The sequence below is a fragment of the Moschus berezovskii genome, chromosome 6 (assembly GCF_049115385.1).
Source record: "Moschus berezovskii isolate FMDL1 chromosome 6, NW_MosBer_1.0, whole genome shotgun sequence".
NCBI classification, from domain to species: Eukaryota; Metazoa; Chordata; class Mammalia; order Artiodactyla; family Moschidae; genus Moschus; species Moschus berezovskii.
The window spans coordinates 36,924,469-36,943,930 of NC_142465.1; the positions used below are offsets into that span (position 1 = coordinate 36,924,469).

The 19,462-nt window shown below is 39.3% G+C and overlaps 1 long non-coding RNA gene across 1 annotated transcript in view; it reads right to left on the reverse strand.

Moving 5' to 3' along the window:
• The window catches only part of LOC148777593 (uncharacterized), a 28,980-nt gene extending 9,817 nt beyond the window's left edge, over nt 1-19,163 (reverse strand). Inside the window, exons 1-4 of the long non-coding RNA XR_016037507.1 lie at nt 18,959-19,163; nt 17,304-17,353; nt 5,401-5,503; nt 4,336-4,433 (exon numbers count right to left, since the gene is read on the reverse strand). This is a non-coding gene — a long non-coding RNA (uncharacterized LOC148777593). The remainder of the gene's footprint in view (nt 1-4,335; nt 4,434-5,400; nt 5,504-17,303; nt 17,354-18,958) is intronic.
• Between the last annotated feature and the right edge of the window lie 299 nt (nt 19,164-19,462).

Below are 19,462 nucleotides of genomic sequence, written 5' to 3' on the forward strand. Positions count from 1 at the left end.
CATCTTTTAATTTCATGGCAACAGTCACCATCTGCAGTGATTTTGGAGCACAAAAAATGAAGTCTGCTACTGTTTCCACTGTTTTCCCATCTATTTGCCATGAAGTGATGGGACCAGATGCCATGATCTTAGTTTTCTGAATGTTGAGTTTTAAGCCAACTTTTTCACTCTCCTCTTTCACTTTCATCAAGGGGCTCTTTAGTTCTTCACTTTCTGCCATAAGGGTGGTGTCATCTGCATATCTGAGGTTATTGGTATTTCTCCTGGCAATCTTGATTCCAGCTTGTGCTTCATCCAGGCCAGCATCTCTCATCATGTACTCTACATATAAGTTAAATAAGCAGGGTGACAATATACAGCCTTGACATACTACGTTCCTAATATGGAACCAGTCTGTTGTTCCATGTCCAGTTCTAACCGTTGCTCCCTGACCTGCATACAGATTTCTCAAGAGGCAGGTCAGGTGGTCTGATATTCCCATCTCTTGAAGAATTTTCCACAGTTTGCTTGATCCACAAAATCAAAGACTTTGGCAAAATCAATAAAACAGAAATAGATGTTTTTCTGGAACTCTCTTGCTTATTCGATGATCCAGCAGATGTTGGAAGTTTGATCTCTGGTTCCTCTGCCTTTTCTAAATCCAGCTTGAACATCTGGAAGTTCATAGTTCATGTATTGTTGAAGCAGGCTTGGAAAATTTTGTGCATTACTTTACTAGTGCGTGAGATGTGTGCAGTTGTGTGGTAGTGAGAGCATTCTTTGGCATTGCCTTTCTTTGGGATTGAAATGAAAACTGACCTTTTCCAGTCCTGTGGCCCATTTTGAGTTTTCCAAATTTGCTGGCATATTGAGTGCAAAACTTTCACAGCATCATCTTTTAGGATTTGAAATAGCTCAACTGGAATGCCATCATCTCCAGTAGCTTTGTTCATAGTGATGCTTCCTAAGGCACACTTGACTTCGCATTCTAGGATGTCTGGCTCTAGGTGAGTGATCGTACCATTGTGATTATCTGGGTCGTAAAGATCTTCTTTGTACAGTTCTTCTGTGTATTCTTGCCACCTCTTCTTAATATCTTATGCTTCTGTTAGGTCCATACCATTTCTGCCCTTCATTGTGCCCATCTTTGCATGAAATATTCCCTTAGTATCTCTAATTTTCTTGAAGAGATCTCTAGTCTTTCCCATTCTATTGTTTTCCTCTATTTCTTTGCACTGATCACTGAGGAAGTCCTTCTTATCTCTCCTTGCTATTCTTTGGAATTCTGCATTCAAATGGGTATATCTTTCCTTCTCTCCTTTAACTTTTGCTTCTCTTCTTTTCTCAGCTATTTGTAAGGCCTCCTCAGACAGCCATTTTGCTTTTTTGCATTTCTTTTTCTTGAGGACGGTCTTGATCCCTATCTCCTGTACAATTTCATGAACCTCCGTCCATAGCTCTTCAGGCACTCTATCAGATCTAATCCCGCGAATCTCTTTGTCACTTCCATTGTATAATTATAAGGGATTTGATTTAGGTCATATCTGAATGGTCTAGTGGTTTTCTACTTTCCTCAAATTAAATCTGAATTTAGCAATAAGGAGTTCACAATCTGTGCCACAGTCAGCGTCTGGTCTTGTTTTTGTTGACTGTATAGAGCTTCTCCATCTTTGGCTGCAAAGAATATAATCAATCTGATTTCGGTGTTGACCATCTGTTAATGTCCATGTGTAGAGTCTTCTCTTATGTTGTTGGAAGAGGGTGTTCACTATGACCAGAGCATTCTCTTGGCAGAACTCTATGAGCCTTCGCCCTGCTTCATTTTGTACTCCAAGGCCAAATTTTCCTGTTACTCCTGGTGTTTCTTGACTTCCTACTTTTGCATTCCAGTCCCCTATAATGAAAAGGACATCTTTTTGGGGTGTTAGTTCTAAAAGGTCTTATAGGTCTTCATAGAACCGTTCAACCTCAGCTTCTTCAGCATTACTTGTTGGGGCATAGACTTGGATTACCATGATATTGAATGGTTTGCCTTGGAGAAGAACAGAGATCTTTCTGTCGTTTTTGAGACTGCATCCAAGTACTGCATTTCAGACTCTTTTATTGACTATGATGGCTACTCCATTTCTTTTAAGGGATTCTTGCCCACAGTAGTAGATATAATGGTCATCTGAGTTAAATTCACCCATTCCAGTCCATTTTAGTTCGCTGATTCCTAAAATGTCGGTGTTCACTCTTGCCATCTCCTATTTCAGTTCAGTTCAGTTCAGTTCAGTCGCTCAGTCGTGTCCGACTCTTTGCGACCCCATGAATCACAGCACACCAGGCCTCCCTGTCCATCACCAACTCCCAGAGTTCCCTTAGGCTAGTGCTAGATATTTTATATTTTTGATGCAATGGTAAATAGGATTGTTTTTTAATTTTTCTTTTTTATCTTTTATTGCTAGTGTATAGAAATGCAACAGATTTATGTGTATTAATTTCATATCATACAACTTTACTAAATTCATTGGTGACCTCTAGTAATTTTCTGGTAGCATCTTTAGGATTTTCTATGTATGCTATCATGTCATCTGCAAGCAATGCCACTTTTATTTATTTTCCAATTTGGATTCCTTTTATTTAATTTTCTTCTCTGATACCCATGGCCAGGACTTCCAAAACTATGTTGAATAAAAGTGACAAGATTGGACATCCTTGTCTTGTTTCTGATGTTAGAGGAAATGCTTTCAGCTTTTCACCATTGAATATGTTTGTTGCAGGTTTGTCATATGTGGCCTTTATTGTGTTGGCGTAAGTTCCCTCTAAGCCCACTTTCTGTAGAGTTTTTATCATAAATGGATTTTGAACTTTGTCAAAATCTTCTATATATATTGAGATAATCACATGGCTTTTATTCTTCAGTTTGTTAATTGTTGTGTATTACATTGATTGATTTGCATATATTGAAATAGTCTTGCAACACTGGGATGAATCTCACTTGACCAGGATGTATGATCTTTTTAATGTGTTGTTGGTTACAGGTTCCTAGTATTCTGTTGAGGAGTTTAACATCTATGTTCATCAGTGATATTGGTATGTAGCTTTCTTTTCTTGTGATATCTGTCTGATTTGGGTGTCACGATTCCTCTGCAATTTTTGGGAAGAGTTTCAGAAGCTTTTCTCTAAACGTTTGAAAGAATTTGCTTGTGAATTCATCTAGTCTTGGATTTCTGTTTCTTAGAAAATTTTTAATCACGGTTTCAATTTTAGTTCTTAAGACTTGTCTGATCATATTTTCTATTCTTGGTTCAGTATTTGAAGGATGTATCTTTCTAAGAAACTGTGCATTTCTTCTAGGTTGTCCATTTTATTGGCATATAGTTGCTTATGGGAATTTCTTACAATCCTTTGTATTTCTATGGTGTCAGTTCTAACTTCTCCTTTATCATTTCATATTTTATTGATTTGAGTCTTCTTCCTTTTTATCTTGGTGAGTTTGGCTAATGGTTTATCAATTATGTTTATCTTTTCAGAGAACTACCTTTTAGTTTCATTTATCTTTGCTATTGTTTCCTTCATCTCTTTCATTTATATTTGCCCTAATATTTGATTTTTTTCCTTATACTAACCTTGGGTGTTTAACCACTTCCAATTTGCCTTGATTCGTGGACCTAACATCCCAGGTTCTTATGAAATATCACTCTTTACAGCATCAGACCTTGCTTCCATGACCAGTCACATCCACAACTGGGTGTTGTTTTTGCTTTGACTCTGTCTCTTCATTCTTTCTGGAGTTATTTCTCCACTGATCTCCAGTAGCATATTGGGCACCTACCGACCTGGGGAATTCATCTTTCAGTGTCCTGTCTTTTTGCCTTTTCATACTGTTCATGGGGTTCTCAAGGCAAGAATACTGAAGTGGTTTGTCATTCCCTTCTCCAGTGGACCACATTTTGTCAGAAGTCTCCCCCATGACCCATCTGTCTTGGGTGGCCCTACACGGCATGGCTCATAGTTTCATTGAGTGAGACAAGGCTGTGGTCCATGTGAGCAGATTGTTTAGTTTTCTGTGATTGTGGTTTTCAGTCTGTTTGCCCTGTGATGGAGAAGGATTAGAGGCTTATGTAAGCGCCCTGATGGGAGAGACTGACTGAGGGGGAAACTGGCTCTTATTCTGATGGGTGAGGCCATGCTCAGTAAATCTTTAATCTGATTTTCTGTTGCCGGGTGGAGCTGTGTTCCCTCCCTGTTATTTACCATTGGACCAAACTATGGTGGAGGTAATGAAGATAATGGCGACCTCCTTCAAAAGGTCCCACACATGTACTGCTACACTCAGTGCCCCCAACCCTGCAGCAGGCCACCCCAACTCACCCCTCCACTGGAGACTCCTGGACACTCCTGGGCAAGTCTGGGTCAGTCTCTTGTGGGGTCACTGCTCCTTTCTCCTGGGTCCTGGTGTGCAAAAGTTTCTACAAACAGAAACAGAACAGTCCTGATTCTTTGTGCTTGTTTATGGTATGCTGGTGTTTTTGTATATGCATTTCTGTAGCAAGCTACCTCAAAGCTTATGGAACTAGGACATAAATACATAAAATATCTCACATGACATTCCCTGCCCCAATATCATCTCTGGCTTTATCTCTAGTGAGCATATAAGTTTGTGTATCTTATGAAGGACAGAACTCAGACAGGATGTGTCAGTGATGTCTTTTTACATCACATCTGCTTTATGACACTTGATGACTTATAAAGTCCACACAAAGACCATCTCATTTAGTTCTCTAGACAAGCGTGGAAAGGGCAGACCAAGAGAATGTGGGAGATGAACCAGAGGGCCAGTTCCTACCCTGGATCTCAAGACTCAAGATGCCATGTTCTTTCTTTCTCTCTCCCTGCCCCAGCCCCACCCTTCCTCACTCTTTCTCTTACTTCTGCTAGTCCCCCCTCCCTGCTCCTTTCCTCCTCTCTTCCTCTCTTCCTCCCCTGCTCACCCCCGACTCCCCCCCCTGCTCACCCCCGACTCCCCCTATCATGACAATCCTGAGCTAACCTGCTGAAGGACCAGATAGACTACATGCCACTGAACCAATCTGTCACAGCAGATGCCATCCTGGAACCAGCAGTCCCCAGGAGATCCACCAGTTGACCCCAGAGAGAGGAGCACAGCCCACCTGAGCTCAGTGGAGCCTGTCCCAGACCAGCATTGATTTGCAGGAAATCAGAAATGGCTTCTTTCCTTAGCTGCTAAGTTTTGAGGTGTGGTTTGTCGCCACGTGGCAATTAGCTAACTGAGATAGAGACATACAGATTCAGGTTATATGACAGAGGCTATTGGTGGCAGACCTAGGAGTGGACTCAAGCTGCTTCTTATTCCCAGTCTAGGAATTTTCTACCATACAGGACTACTGAATCCATCTACCCCTACCCACCCCCTACCCCAACTTGATGAGGTGATCCTCTGTCCTCTGAGAAGCAACCTCTGGTGCAGTCTACGCCTTCAGGGAGTCAACAATGGCCACAAGGATACATGGATGACGTTCTGCAAAGGAGAGCAATTTAGACTTTGTAAAATGAGCCTCTGATTTTTGAAGATATACCAAATAAACTTTGGTTGTTGTGTAACTATCCAGCATCTCCATATGCCTGCTTTTTTATAGAAAATTTTCATAAACCAAATCAAATTAGCTCTGTTTGATTTTCCATCTTAATATGTGACAGTAAAATGAAACACTATGCACTGTCATCTAGAGGTCATGAGACACATCAGGGTGATTTCCTGACGTTGTTTTGACTCTGGGAATCCTCCAGGGAATATTTTGAGAAGGATCTTCTCTTCTCACCCCCCAGCTCCTTGACTTGATGCTTCACTTCTGACTGTTGTACAAAATGTCAACCTGCAGCTTATACTAGGTTTGATTTCTAAGACTGTTCTCGTTCACAAGCTTTGTAAAATCTCATAACAATATAAGTAAGGAAGGTCACTTAGCAATGAGACAATTAACATGTTCCTCCCCGTGAATGAAGTTTGGTGTAAAAAGAAGCAAAAATAGTGCCAGAAATAAATTACCCCTATAAACATGTTTATTAAATGCATCATACTTGGAGCACCAGATGTGGGAAAGACAAAGGCTAAATGCCACCAGCATGGTTGCTAAGTAAATTATTTGGCTTGTTGTTGGTAATGAGAGGCTGCAGTTGGTGGGAGTTGCCATGAAATTGCATGTTTCTGCTCTTTTGTTCTTCAATGAACCGTGATCAACTCTAGGAATTGTTTGGATAAATTTTCCCCTTGGTGTTGATAGAAAATAGAATTCTCTGTAAAAGAAAACCTTTAGAAGCCCCAATATGTTTTTGTGAATTCACAATTCTTATGTCTTCATTTTTGGTTATTACATAGTAACAAATAAGTGAAATTGATTTAATAAATGTACCAAGTATAATTTAGGTTTACTTCTAAGTCTCCCCTTTCCTCATAATTTGCAAAAAAATGCCATTGACCTGAGTTATGCTCAAGGCTTAGACTGAGAAGAAAGAAGAACCTAGAAAGACTATTCTGTTTTGTTAGTATTTCCAAATCATATTTCTGCTGCAGAAATGGGCAAATCTTACAACAAAGCTGCTGATTTGATTAGGAACACTACTAATTACATACTGTAGCAACACCCTCGTGCACAATCTTCTCTTCATAGATCTGGCATTCTTCCCATTTCTTGTTTATAAAAATATTTTCTGGCTTAGTTGAGAAGAATAAGTCATCAGAACTCCAGTAAACAACTCCGTGTGGGGTGTCCATTTGAGCAAGCAGCTGTCCTTTGAAAACTGCCTTTATTGTTTGAGACTCCCAATTTCGCAGTCAGGAGGTTGTATAAAATCAATTAAGTAAGAGAATCGCTAGGTAATCAACTCGAAAACTGTTGCCCCAGCTGCGATTATTTGCCGACTGTGGCAGCTTACTCCTTTATTCCTGTGTCACTTGCGCCCACGCGTTAGCCTTCACCTCCTGGCAGCAGTATGGTCCTGCCCCGCCCCCCTCAGCTTCTTTTCTTCAGGCTAGTTCAGCCCAGGCTGCCATCTCCCTGAATCTCATGCTGACTCCCACTCTCAAGAGATGCCAGGAGAATGTCCTGCTGGGTTAAGAGGTTGTACCTTTCAGGTCCTCCTCACAGGCAGGTAGGACGCAGGAAGGAGCTACCACAAATTGCTGCTGTTGCTATGGCAACCAGTGCTGCTCCTCAGAAAAGCTGTTAAAGACAAAAGGCTCCTCTGGTCTTTTGATCTATCTTTCTGTATCTTTCCCTTTCTTCGCCCCTTATTAGGCACCCCATACAATCATCTCTCCTAACATCCCTATACACCTCCCCCTAAGGATATCATTCTCACTGAGACTTAAGCAACCAAAGAGCTTTAATCCTCTAGAAAGGCACAAGTTCTTAAGCCAAAAGCTCATATTATAATACCTGGTATTACAATTTTATGCATCATTTGGCTGGGTAGGGGAAGTATCTTAAAGTGTAGGGTGGAGAACTCATTCATTCATTCACTGATCAAGAACTTAGTAAGTACTCACCAATAAGTACTGAAAAATGCTAAATACCAGAGACTCAGAGATGAATAAGATACAGCTTCTACCTCACAATCTGGTGGAGAAGCAAATATGAAAATAAATACTCATAATAAAGTATAATTGTTTGAGTAAAGCCTCTCTGGGGGCATAAGAGAGGGGCAAGTTGTTCTACTGGGAAGGTACATAAGGGATTAGGAGACACTCGTGAAGGAGGTGAGCTGTGAGAGAGAAACAGCTGTGCAATCAGCATATATATTACTTTGGAGGCCTTTTATATGCTCACCTGAGCTCATTGTCTTGGCTTGATTTATTGGCTGGTGGGTTGAGAAGCCCAGGGAGCTTTTGTGAAATTTAGCATAAATATAATTCAAAGAAATCCAGGGGTGTCTCCCTTGTGAGCACTTGGAAGGAAGGTGGAGGTGGTAGTGATGAAAGCAGGGTTGGTGAAGGTTGGGAATGGGGGGAGGAACCACTAAGGGACCCCCGTGGAAGATGGGAAAAGATCCTTATGGCTATTATTTTTAATTTCATTTATTTATTTTAATTGAAGGATAATTGATTTACAGAATTTTGTTATCTTCTGCCAAATTCCTATGGTATTATTAAAAGCAGCAGTGTAGTATCATGGTTAAGAACTGGGCTTTGGACTTCAACAGATCTGGGTTTGTTTTGGCTCCGCTGCTACTAACTGGAGATTTGAACAAGCAGCAATCGTTCTGGGCCTATTTCCTTAGCTGTAAAATGGGGAATATAAATCTGTTATCGGTTGAAATGTATCTTCCTCCAAAATCTATCTGTTGAATCCTAATCCCTAGTACTGAATTTGGAAATAGGGTCTCCAGAATGTGGTCATATTTAGAGACAGGATCTTTAAAGAGATGATTAAGTTAAAATACGACTATTAGGATGGGCCCTAGTGCAATGTGACTGGTGCCTTTAGGAAAGGAGGAAATTTGGATGCAGACACATACAGAGAGAAGATGACATGAAGACACAGGGAGAAGGTGGCCGTCTACTAGCCGAGAGGCCTGGGACAGCTCCTTCCCTCACAGTCCTCAGAAGAGAGCAACCCTGCAGACACTTGATCTTGGAATTCTAGACTCCAGAACTGTGAGAAAATAAATCTCTGTTGTTTAAGCCAGCAGTCCCCCACCACTGGGCCACACACTGCTACTGGTCCCTGGCCTGTTGGAACCAGGCTGCACAGCAGGAGATGAATGGCAGGCAGGTGAGTGAAGCTTCATCTGTATTTATAGCTGCTCCCCATTGCTCGCATTACCTCCTGAGCTCTGCTTCCTTCAGATCAGCAGTGGGGCGGCCTAGTAAATGTAATGTGCTTGAATCATCTGGAAACCATCCCCACACCCCACAGTCCGTGGAAAAATTGTCTTCCATGAAACCGGTCCTTGGTGCGAAACCTGTTGGGGACCACTGGTTTAAGCCACTCAAAATGTGGTATTTTGTTAAGGCAGCCCAAGGAGACTAATCCATAAAGTTATTGTGAGAATTTAATTATTTACTTAATACACTAAAGCATGTGATAATATTTCATATATCATAGTTATTATTATTAATAACAATAAAATTGACTCTAAATAAAAACAGATGCCAGCTCACTTGCATTATTGGATTGTTCAGGCTATCAACTGATTTCTCTGGTTAACTGAGTGCCAAAGGACACTTTGTTTCCATTCTGATGCTGAAATCTTTTAAATATGCCTCATCTGTCCTTGTGTTGATTAAATTTGAACCTTTTTTATTTTTTCATTTACAGGCCTGAGTGCATCTCTCTAATTGCAAGAGATTAAAATTGAATGTGTACTGCTTCTAGAACAAAATTTTGTTTCGCTTCAGTGAATCAGTTGTTAATGTTTTCTAATGATTTACTTCTTTATTTTTCCACAATGAAGTGCCAAAAACTCCAGTTAACTTTAATGTTTTAGTGAAAAAAGAAACTGAAAATATTAGTTGCTTAGTCGTGTCTGACTCTTTGTGACCCCATGGACTTCTACTGCCAGACTCCTCTGTCATGGGATTTTCCAGGCAAGAATACCAGAGTGGGTTGCCATTCCCTTCTCCAGGGGATTTTCCCAACTCAGGTAGGCAATTGGACAAATCCAGTGTGTTCATATTCTTTACTTTCCATGGGCATGTTCTGCAAAACATAGTCTTGCATAACTCTTCTACATTGTAAAGGTTCAAACTTGTTTCTGGAACTTTAATTATAATTTTTAAAAAACCATATGCAAATTACTATCATTGTCTGCATTTATTTTGGACCAGCTGCTTCTAAACAATTAACAAATAGATCATGTAAATGCAGTTAGTTAGGAAAAATACAAGACTTCAGACAAAAAACAAAAGAAACTGAATTATATTTACAGTCTTTGCGATTGTGTTTATGGGAGCTGATACCAAACAATAAGTAGTACTTTATCATTGCCCCGATCTGACATTTCTACTTATCTTCGAGAGTAAAATTTATTTAGCTTCTTTCTTTTCCTTGGGTAGAAGTTTATAAATCCAGAACAGATGATCTTGATAGGTTCTTATCTTCCCAAGAAAATGCAGTGCCTGAAGTTTCAAGTAAAGAAGAGTGAGGAAGGAAGGCTATGTGAAGATGTCACTTAGATTCTCAGGAGGAGGGAATAAAGGAACTTTAGTGAGTGTGATGGATTAAAATATCACTCCTTCCATCAGAAGGTTGAACCTAGCTAAACTTGTATTCCTTCAGAGAGAAGGACATGGGCTGCTGATTCCAGGCAGCATCTAGCAGAGAAGGCAAGACAGAGAGGAATATGAAATTCAGAGGGCTGAGTTTCTGCAGTTACTTTCTATAATACTCATTGTAAGACAGTTCCAGAACTCCAAGAGGGAATGCCTCAGTGAATGGTTAGGCAATAGGTTCAGTGAGGCCTATAGAGTCCTTTTGTTTATAATTGGCCAGGAAGAGGCAGAAGGATGCTCAAAAGCCGGGTGCAGAAGTTTCAGGAGGTCAGCTGGGCCTAGAAGGACTGCGAAAGCATGAATGGCAGCAGTGACCCATGAGGACAGTTGACACTGAGGACTCAGCCCTCCCTCCCCATGCGTGACTGTAACTCACCTTTACAATCTCCCTGAAATTTCAACCTTGAGGAATGGGTCAGAGAGTTCTGACTTAACAAAGATCAAACTTTCATCTTTTAAGAATGAAGCTCAGAATAGGACTTGTTACAGGAAAATGAGGAAGGGTTATGTTTCTCTGACCCCAGTAATATTCAAATGCAATGGTAGGCAGATGCCCCCAAAGATTACTGTCTCCTGATACCCATGCCCTTGTGGAATCTCCTTCTCTTGCATGTGAACTGGACCTAGGGACTTGCTTCTAATGCATATGGCAAAAGCAATGGGATGTCACTTCTGAGATTGTCATTCAAAACTGTGACTTCTGTTTGACTAGCACTCTCATATTGATAAAACCAACTGCCATGTTGTGAGCTGCCCGATGAAGAGACCTACACGACAAAGAATTGATGAGCAGCTCCAACCAGCAGCAAGCAGCAAGGAAGTGATGTTTTCAGTTCAGCAACTGAGATAGAACTAAATCCTGCTAATAGCCACATGAGTGAGTTGGGAACCATATCCTTTCCCAGTCAAACCTTGAGATGACTGTAGCCCAGACTGATCTTAATTGCAGGCACATAGGAGATATTGAAGCAAAGGACCCAGCTAATCTTTTCTTCTACGACTCCTGACTCGTAGAAGCTGTGGGACAATAAACATGGCTGTTTTGAGTCACTACATTTTAGAATGACTTATCACAATTGAATAATTAACTAATAGAGATACACTCCACATATAAAAAGTCATTTTTTTGAAGAGCCAATACCATTTCTCTACAGAGAAAATGGCAGAGAAACTATAGAAAGTCCCATCCATGGAAGTCAAGATTTTTCTTTCCATGCCCCTGGGAAAATTAAAGGCCAATATCACTGATAAAAATAGATATAAAAATCCTCAACAAAATATTAGTAAATGGGATTCAATTATGTATTCCAATCAAGAAGCATCAGTTCAGTTCAGTTCAGTTCAGTCGCTCAGTCGTGTCCGACTCTCCGCGACCCCATGAATCACAGCACGCTAGGCCTCCCTGTCCATCACCAACTCCCGGAGTACACTCAAACTCATGTCCACAGAGTCGGTGATGCCATCCAGCCATCTCATTCTCCGTCGTCCCCTTCTCCTCCTGCCCCCAACCTTTCCCAGCATCAGAGTCTTTTCCAGTGAGTCAACTCGTCGCATGAGGTGGCCAAAGTATTGCAGTTTCAGCTTTAGCATCAGTCATACATCATGATTAAGTGAAATTTATTCCAGGGATACAAAGATGTTTGATTTCCACAAATTAATCAATGTGATAAATTGCCTTGACAAACTGAAGAATAAAAACCATATGATCATCTCAACTAATGCAGGCAAATTTTTGACAAAATTCAACATCCATTTATAATTAAAAAATTTTCAACAAAGTGGGTATATAAGGAACATATCTCAGCATAATAAAGGCTATCTATGACAGGTTCATAGCTAACATCATACCCAATGATGAAAAACTAAAAACATTTCCCCTAAGATCAGGAACAAGACAAGGGTGTCCACTCTTGACACTGTTTTCAACATAGTTGTGGAAGTCATAGCCACTGCAATCAAACAAGAAAAAGAAAAGAAACCAAGTTGGAAAGGAAGAAGTGACACTGTCATTATTTGCAGATGACATGATATCATACATAAAAAATCCTAAAGATGCTACCAGAAAACTTTTGTTGTTGTTATTGTTTAGTCATCAAGTTGTGTCTGACTCTTCTGTGATCCCATGGACTATAGCCCACCAGGCATCTCTGTCCCTGGGATTTCCCAGGCAAGACTGCTGGAGTGGGTTGCTATTTCCAGGGTATCTTCCTGACCCAAAAATCAAACCCATGTCTCCTGATTGGCAGGTGGGTTCTTTACCACTGAGCTACCTGGAAAGAAGATAACTACTAGAGCTCATTATGAATTTGGTAAAGTTGCAGGATACAAAATCAATACATAGAAGTCTGTTGTATTTCTATACACTAACAACAAGCTATCAGAAAGAGAAATTAATTTAAAAAATCTTGTTTACAGCAACATCAAAAGAATAAAATACCTAAGAATAAATCTAACTAAGAAGGAAAAGAACTGTACTCAGAAAACTATAAGACACTGATGAAAAAAATTGAAGACAACATGAACACATGGAAATATATACTCTTTCATGTACTAAAGAAATTAATATTGTTAAAATGACCATACTACCCAAGGAAATCTATAGATTCAATTCAATCTCTATCAAAACATGATTGGCATTTTCCACAGAACTAGAACAAATCATTTTTTAAAATGTATTTATTTTTAAATTGAAGGATAATTGCTTTACAGAGTTTTGTAGAACAAATTATTTTTAAAATTGTATGAAAGCACAAAACCCCAAACAGCCAAACAATCTTAAAACTCACTCTCTGATTTCAAACTAAACTACAAAGCTACAGTAATCAAAACAGTGTGGTACTGGAATAAAAACAGACACATAAATCAATGGGACAGAACAGAGCCCAGAAATAAATCTACACTTATATGCGCAATTAATCTATGACAAAAGAGACAAGAATATATAATGGGGAAAAGACAGCATCTTCAATAAGTGATGTTGGGAAAACTAGACAACTGCATGCAAAAGAATCAAACTAGACAAAGCTCCCACACTATGCACAAAATAAATTTGAAATGGACTAAAGATACAAACGTACACCTGAAACCATAAAATTTCACAGAAGAAAACATAGGCAGTAAGCTCGATGACATTAGTCTTAGCGATACTTTTTTGGATTTGTTACCTCAGGCAAGGGACACAAAAGCAAAAATAAATAAATGGGATCTCATCAAACTAAAAACCTTTTGCACAATGAAAGAAACTGTCAACAAAACAAAATGGCCACTCTCAGTGAGAGAAGATATTTGTGAATGATATATTTCATAAGGAGTTAGTATTCAAAATATACAAAGAAGTCATACAACTCAACATGAAAAAATGAGCAAATAACGTGATTAAAAAATAGAGGATATAAATACATAATTTTCTAAAGAAGACATACAGATGGTCAACAGACCCATGAAAAGATGCTCAACATCTCTAACCATCAGGGAAATGCAAATCAAAACCATAATGAGATATCTCTTCATACCTGTCAGAACAGCTGTTATCAAAAAGACAACAAGTAATAAGTGTTCATGAGAATGTGGAGAAAAGAGAACTCTTGTGCACTGTTGGTGGGAATGTAAACTGGTGCAGCCACTATGGAAAACAGTATAGAATTTCCTCAAAAATATTAAAAATAGAGCTATCATATGATCTAGCAATTCCACTCCTGAGTATTTATCTGAAGTAATTTGAAAAGATATATGCACCCCTATGTTCACATTAGCATTATTTGCAATAGCCAAGATATGAAAGGTAACCAAGTGCACGTCAATAGGTGAACAGGTAAAGGAGAGGTAGTATGTATTTTCTCTACATACACACAATGGAGTATTATTCAGCTATGAAAAAGAATGAAATCTTGCCATCTGTGACGGTGTGGATGGACCTAGAGGGTATTATGGTAAGTAAAGTAAGTCAGACAGAAAGACAAATGTTGCATGATTTCCTTATATGAAGAATCTCAAAAAACAAAACAAATGAACAAACACAACAAAACAGAAACAGACTGGTGGGTGAACAGAACAAGCGGATGGGTACCAGAGGAGAGGGGAATAAAGGAGAAAATAAATAGATGAGGGAAATCAAGAGGCAAAAACTTCTAGTTGCAAAGTAAGTGAGTCATGGGTATGAAATGAACAATGTCAGGAATGTAGTCAATAACTATGTAATATCTTTGTATGACTACAGTAACTATGTAATATCTATGTAATATGGAATATAGTCAATAACTATCTAATATCTTCATCAATTTTTCTGATCATGACTATTTCTTGAATCTCAGTTCTTTTGGAATTTTTTTTTCTTTTTATTGAAGCAAATCCTTTAGGAGTTGTTCAGCAAATGTCAGAATGTAGAAACATTTTTCATCTTTGTATATCGTAAAATGTCTTTATCCCTTAATCTTGGATAACTAGCTTGTTTGGGTATAGAATCTCGGTTGACAGTTATTTTCTCTCAGCACTTCAAAACACTCTCTAGTCTTCTGACATGTGTCATTGCTAATGAGAAATCTGATAGTCTAATAGGGTTGGTTTTGTTTTTGTTTTGTAGTTAGTTTGGCTTTTCCCTCTGGCAGTTTTTAAAGTTTTCTTTTTTACTCTTGATGCACTGTCATTTTACTGTAATGTACTGAGGGATCAGTTTATTTTTATTTATGCTGCACAGCACTCAATGTGAACTTTCAGTGAGAGGATTCACATTTTTCCTTAGTTGTGGAGACTTCTTGGTCACTATCTCCTTGAATATTCTTTCTCTCTTTTCCAGTTTTCTGTTCTTCTGGAAATTCTGTTAGACTTGAATAGGAGCATCACATCTTTTAAACGCTCATTTTTATTTTTCCTCTCTATCAGTCAACGCCACATTCTGGGAATTTTTTCAGAATTTTTAATTGGTCTTTCTTTTTATAAACACCCATCAGTTCTCATTTTATTTTACCCTCTTTTCTTCATGAAATATAGTTCTTTAAAAAAATAAGTCTTATTTCTTGATTTCCGTCAGTATCCAGATATCCTTATTGTATATTTTTTTCCTTTCATCAGAGCGAACTTATCTGCTGGTTGATTTGTTGTAAGCCTTTCTCAACAGTCATCTCTATTTGCTTCTTTATTGGATTTGCTGCCTCCTCTTGTGGAGAAGTTATTCTTCCTGTCTTTCTCTGTGCCCACCATCCTCCTTTACTCGCCACATCTCGCAGTTTATTTTGTCAGCTCAGGCCTCTCTTCGAATGCAGTCGCTGGCAGGACTGTAGGTCCATGCAGTTCTTGGGGGAACAAGTAGAGCCTGCATGGAGTAGAGTGGATCTTAAGCCAGGGCCTGGCTGCTTTCGCTGTCTAAGGGTACAGTTTTATGTAACCTCCAGTCCCCAGGAAATCTCTGGTGGTAGCTTTTATTTTCAGCATTCTTTTCAGCTGTTAGAACAGCTCTACTCTAAACCCTGAATTTTAAGAATCAAGTCTGGCCCTGAATCCCTATCTTGCCTGAGGCACTGTTAGTCTCTCTGATTCCGTGGGATCTAAAATCTCTAGCTGGTTGGCTTACTCTGTGAACAGAGCCCGGCAGCCTTGTGATTTTATTCCTGTCTACCACTCGGTGCCCACAGAGATGTTTATCTTGTTTTTGAATCTGACAAAGTCTTTTTAATGTTCTTTTATATTTTCATAAGTATTTGAAGAGAAAGGGGAGAGGCAAGGGAAACTGCAAAGCTTGAACTTATGATGCTCTTTTCATTATACACCCTAGTCAGAATTTGATGTACTAAGTATGAAGGGCCAGTAAGCTACAACAAGCTGGACAGCTAGAATTACTGAAATAGGCGGCAACATAATCAATGATCTAAAAGAAAAAGCATCAATTTTATGAGTTTGCTTTCTGATACAAGAGTTCCATGGTCAAATACATTTGGGAGATTGCAACATCATTAGTAGATTGTATTCAGAGAAATTCAGTGAATATTAGCATATTGAAGGCTCTGAAAAATCTTGTAGTAAATAAACGTCTTTGTCTTTATTTAATCTGGTACTTTCAAATTTTCTTGACCATACCGTATTTTTTCCCCAAAAAAACACATGAATAGTTCATGAACATTTTGGGATATACTGGCCCAGAAAATCTCTCTTTATTAACATATAACCACAATAATTATGGAGCTCGTTTCTATAAGACATAGGAAGAAGTAGCTGCTATATGAGTTAGAATGAAATTTAAAGACTCTGGTCCTTTTCTATTCACTCTGAAAAGATCCTCTTCAGTCGCTCAGCATTAGAACATGGTTTATTCTGGAACATGTCTTTCTCTGTCAGAAGCCTTCGGGGGGACCATTGCATGGCAAGTCTGTCCTGTTTCAACTGCCAAGTGCCTAAACTTTTCAGACAGCTGACCTACTCTTCTGGTCTCTATTGGTGCCTGATTTTCCTGGTGAGCCTCTATGAGGGGAACAAGAATTTCTCTTCCAGTTCCCTAATGGCCTCCAGACAGCAGTGAACTCTTCCACAAGATGGTGGCTGTTAAAGCCCTCCAGTTCCTCAAGGTGTATCTGTCATTTGCCCAACTTCAGACTGGGCGCTATCCAAGCACAATGAGAACATGGGGTCCGCTTTCTAATTCTTGGCTGCTGGTCTACCTCCTTCTTAGTTTCCATTTCTAAACTGACACTGAAGTGTCTTTAATAATCTTTTGGGAGCTAAGACAAAAATCACTTACCTCAGCTTACCATTTTCTCAGAAATTGCTTTCTCTTTTAATGTTTATCTTCGCTACTGGACAAAGGAATATGGATAGAGTTTGCCCCTCACTTCACTTTTCATTCTCTAAAACAGGCACAGATTGTAATCCATAGTACAATATAATAGCTGCTCAGTAAATAAATGTAATATGAATAAATGCTTTTCATTGGGATTAAAGTGATTTTTGAATAGCTTCAAACTTAAAAAAAAATAACATGAGTCAGATGCAGTGACTGTCACCAAAGGTTTGAAATAGTATTTTCTCTCCAAACAGTAAAATGATAGGGAGAGATTCTTACCTTGGGTTCATTTCTCCTCAGTCCTTTCTCTTCTATCTCCCCACTTCTACCTTTTTATTTTGAAAAAAAAAGAAACAAAGAATTTCAAAATAAAAATTTTCAAAGTTCTTTGAAAAAAGAAAAGTTGAAAGAATAATACAGTGAACACCTAGAATACCTTCACCCAGATTCCTCCCCCAAATTTTTATTATTAATTCAAAAAATCAACAGTGATACATAATATTATTTGAGACACAGCCCTTCTTCTGATTTCCTCAATTGCCCTCTCTGCCCTTTACAACTACTTTTCTTTTTCACTCAAGAGTCTATCAGGGATCTTGCATTGCATTTGATGATGAAAGCCCTGCCTTATGGAGCCACAGAGCAGGGAATGTAAGCTCCTCACTACTTGGCTGGGTCAGCAGACTACTCAGGACTCTATTTATAATCCAATGTATTTTGCCAGGTCCCTCTCCCCAGCTTGTGTTACCCATTGTTACATAAATTATAACCAGGTCTTTCCGTGCTTTTAATATCTTAAAGATATTAAATGGCTATTTGACATGCTGACATTTCTAAGATGAATGATTCTGCCTAGCCAAAATAACAGTGGCTTAGCCACTTAAGATTTTATTTTTTTGTGTGTCAGTTCAGTTCAGTTCAGTCGCTCAGTCATGTCCAACTCTTTGCGACCCCATGAATCACAGCACGCCAGGCCTCCCTGTCCATCACCAACTCCCAGAGTTCACTCAAACTCATGTCCATCGAGTCGGTGATGCCATCCAGCCATCTCATTCTCTGTTGTCCCCTTCTCCTCCTGCCCCCAATCCCTCCTAGCATCAGAGTCTTTTCCAATGAGTCAACTCTTCGCATGAGGTGGCCAAAGTATTGGAGTTTCAGCCTCAGCATCAGTCCTTCCAATGAACACCCAAGACTGATATCCTTTAGAATGGACTGGTTGGATCTCCTTGCAGTCCAAGGGACTCTCAAGAGTCTTCTCCAACAAAAGCATCAATTCTTCGGCGGTCAGCTTTCTTCACAGTCCAACTCTCACATCCATACATGACCACGGGAAAAACCATAGCCTTGACCAGATGGACCTTTGTTGCCAAAGTAATGTCTCTGCTTTTTACTATACTATCTAGGTTGGTCATAAATTTCCTTCCAAGGACGAAGCATCTCTTAATTTCATGGCTGCAATCAGCATCCGCAGTGATTTTGGAGCCCCCAAAAATAAAAAGTCTGACACTGTTTCCCTATCTGTTTCCCATGAAGTGATGGGACCAGATGCCATGGTCTTAGTTTTCTGAATGTTGAGCTTTAAGCCAACTTTTTCACTCTCCTCTTTCAAGAGGCTTTTTAGTTCCTCTTCACTTTCTGCCAGAAGGGTTGTGTCATCTGCATATCTGAGGTTATTGGTATTTCTCCTGGCAATCTTGATTCCAGCTTGTGCTTCTTCCAGCCCAGCATTCCTCATGATGTACTCTGCATTTAAGTTAAATAAGCAGGGTGACAATATACAGCCTTGACGGACTCCTTTTCCTATTTGGAACCAGTCTGTTGTTCCATGTCCAGTTCTAACTGTTGCTTCCTGACCTGCATACAGATTTCTCAAGAGGCAGGTCAGGTGATCTGGTATTCCCATATAAGGAGTCTAAAAATTATAAATTTCTTACCAACCCACTCTTCTGTCATCCCTAGGTTTCAGCAATTGTTCTCATGGTTGAAAATGGCTGCCAGAGCTTCAGCCATCACATCTGAGTTCCAGGTAGTAGGACTGAGAAAAAGAAAGAGAAGATCTGGTCCTTTTCTTAAAAAGGAGACTCCTTGGAAATAACATGTAATGCTTCTTACGTCTCATTTACCAAAAACTAGTTACATAACCAAAGAAAATTAAGAAATGTAATCTAAGCTAAGTGGTAATGTGCCCTACAAAAATTAGTGTTCTGTTACTAAAGAATACCGAGTGACAACTGAAAGTCTCTGCCATGTCCTTCTAACCGGGAGGGCCCACCAGTCTTCAGTTGAGTTTAAAGAAAGATTATCAATTAGTGCCACATAGGACTCATATTGGCTTGAATTACTGCTGGTTCCTTGGGTAAGATGTACTAATATTTGTTGGGAGGGGTTATGTTTTCTGTTTTATTTAACAATATAAGGTCTAGGAGAAGTAAATATTT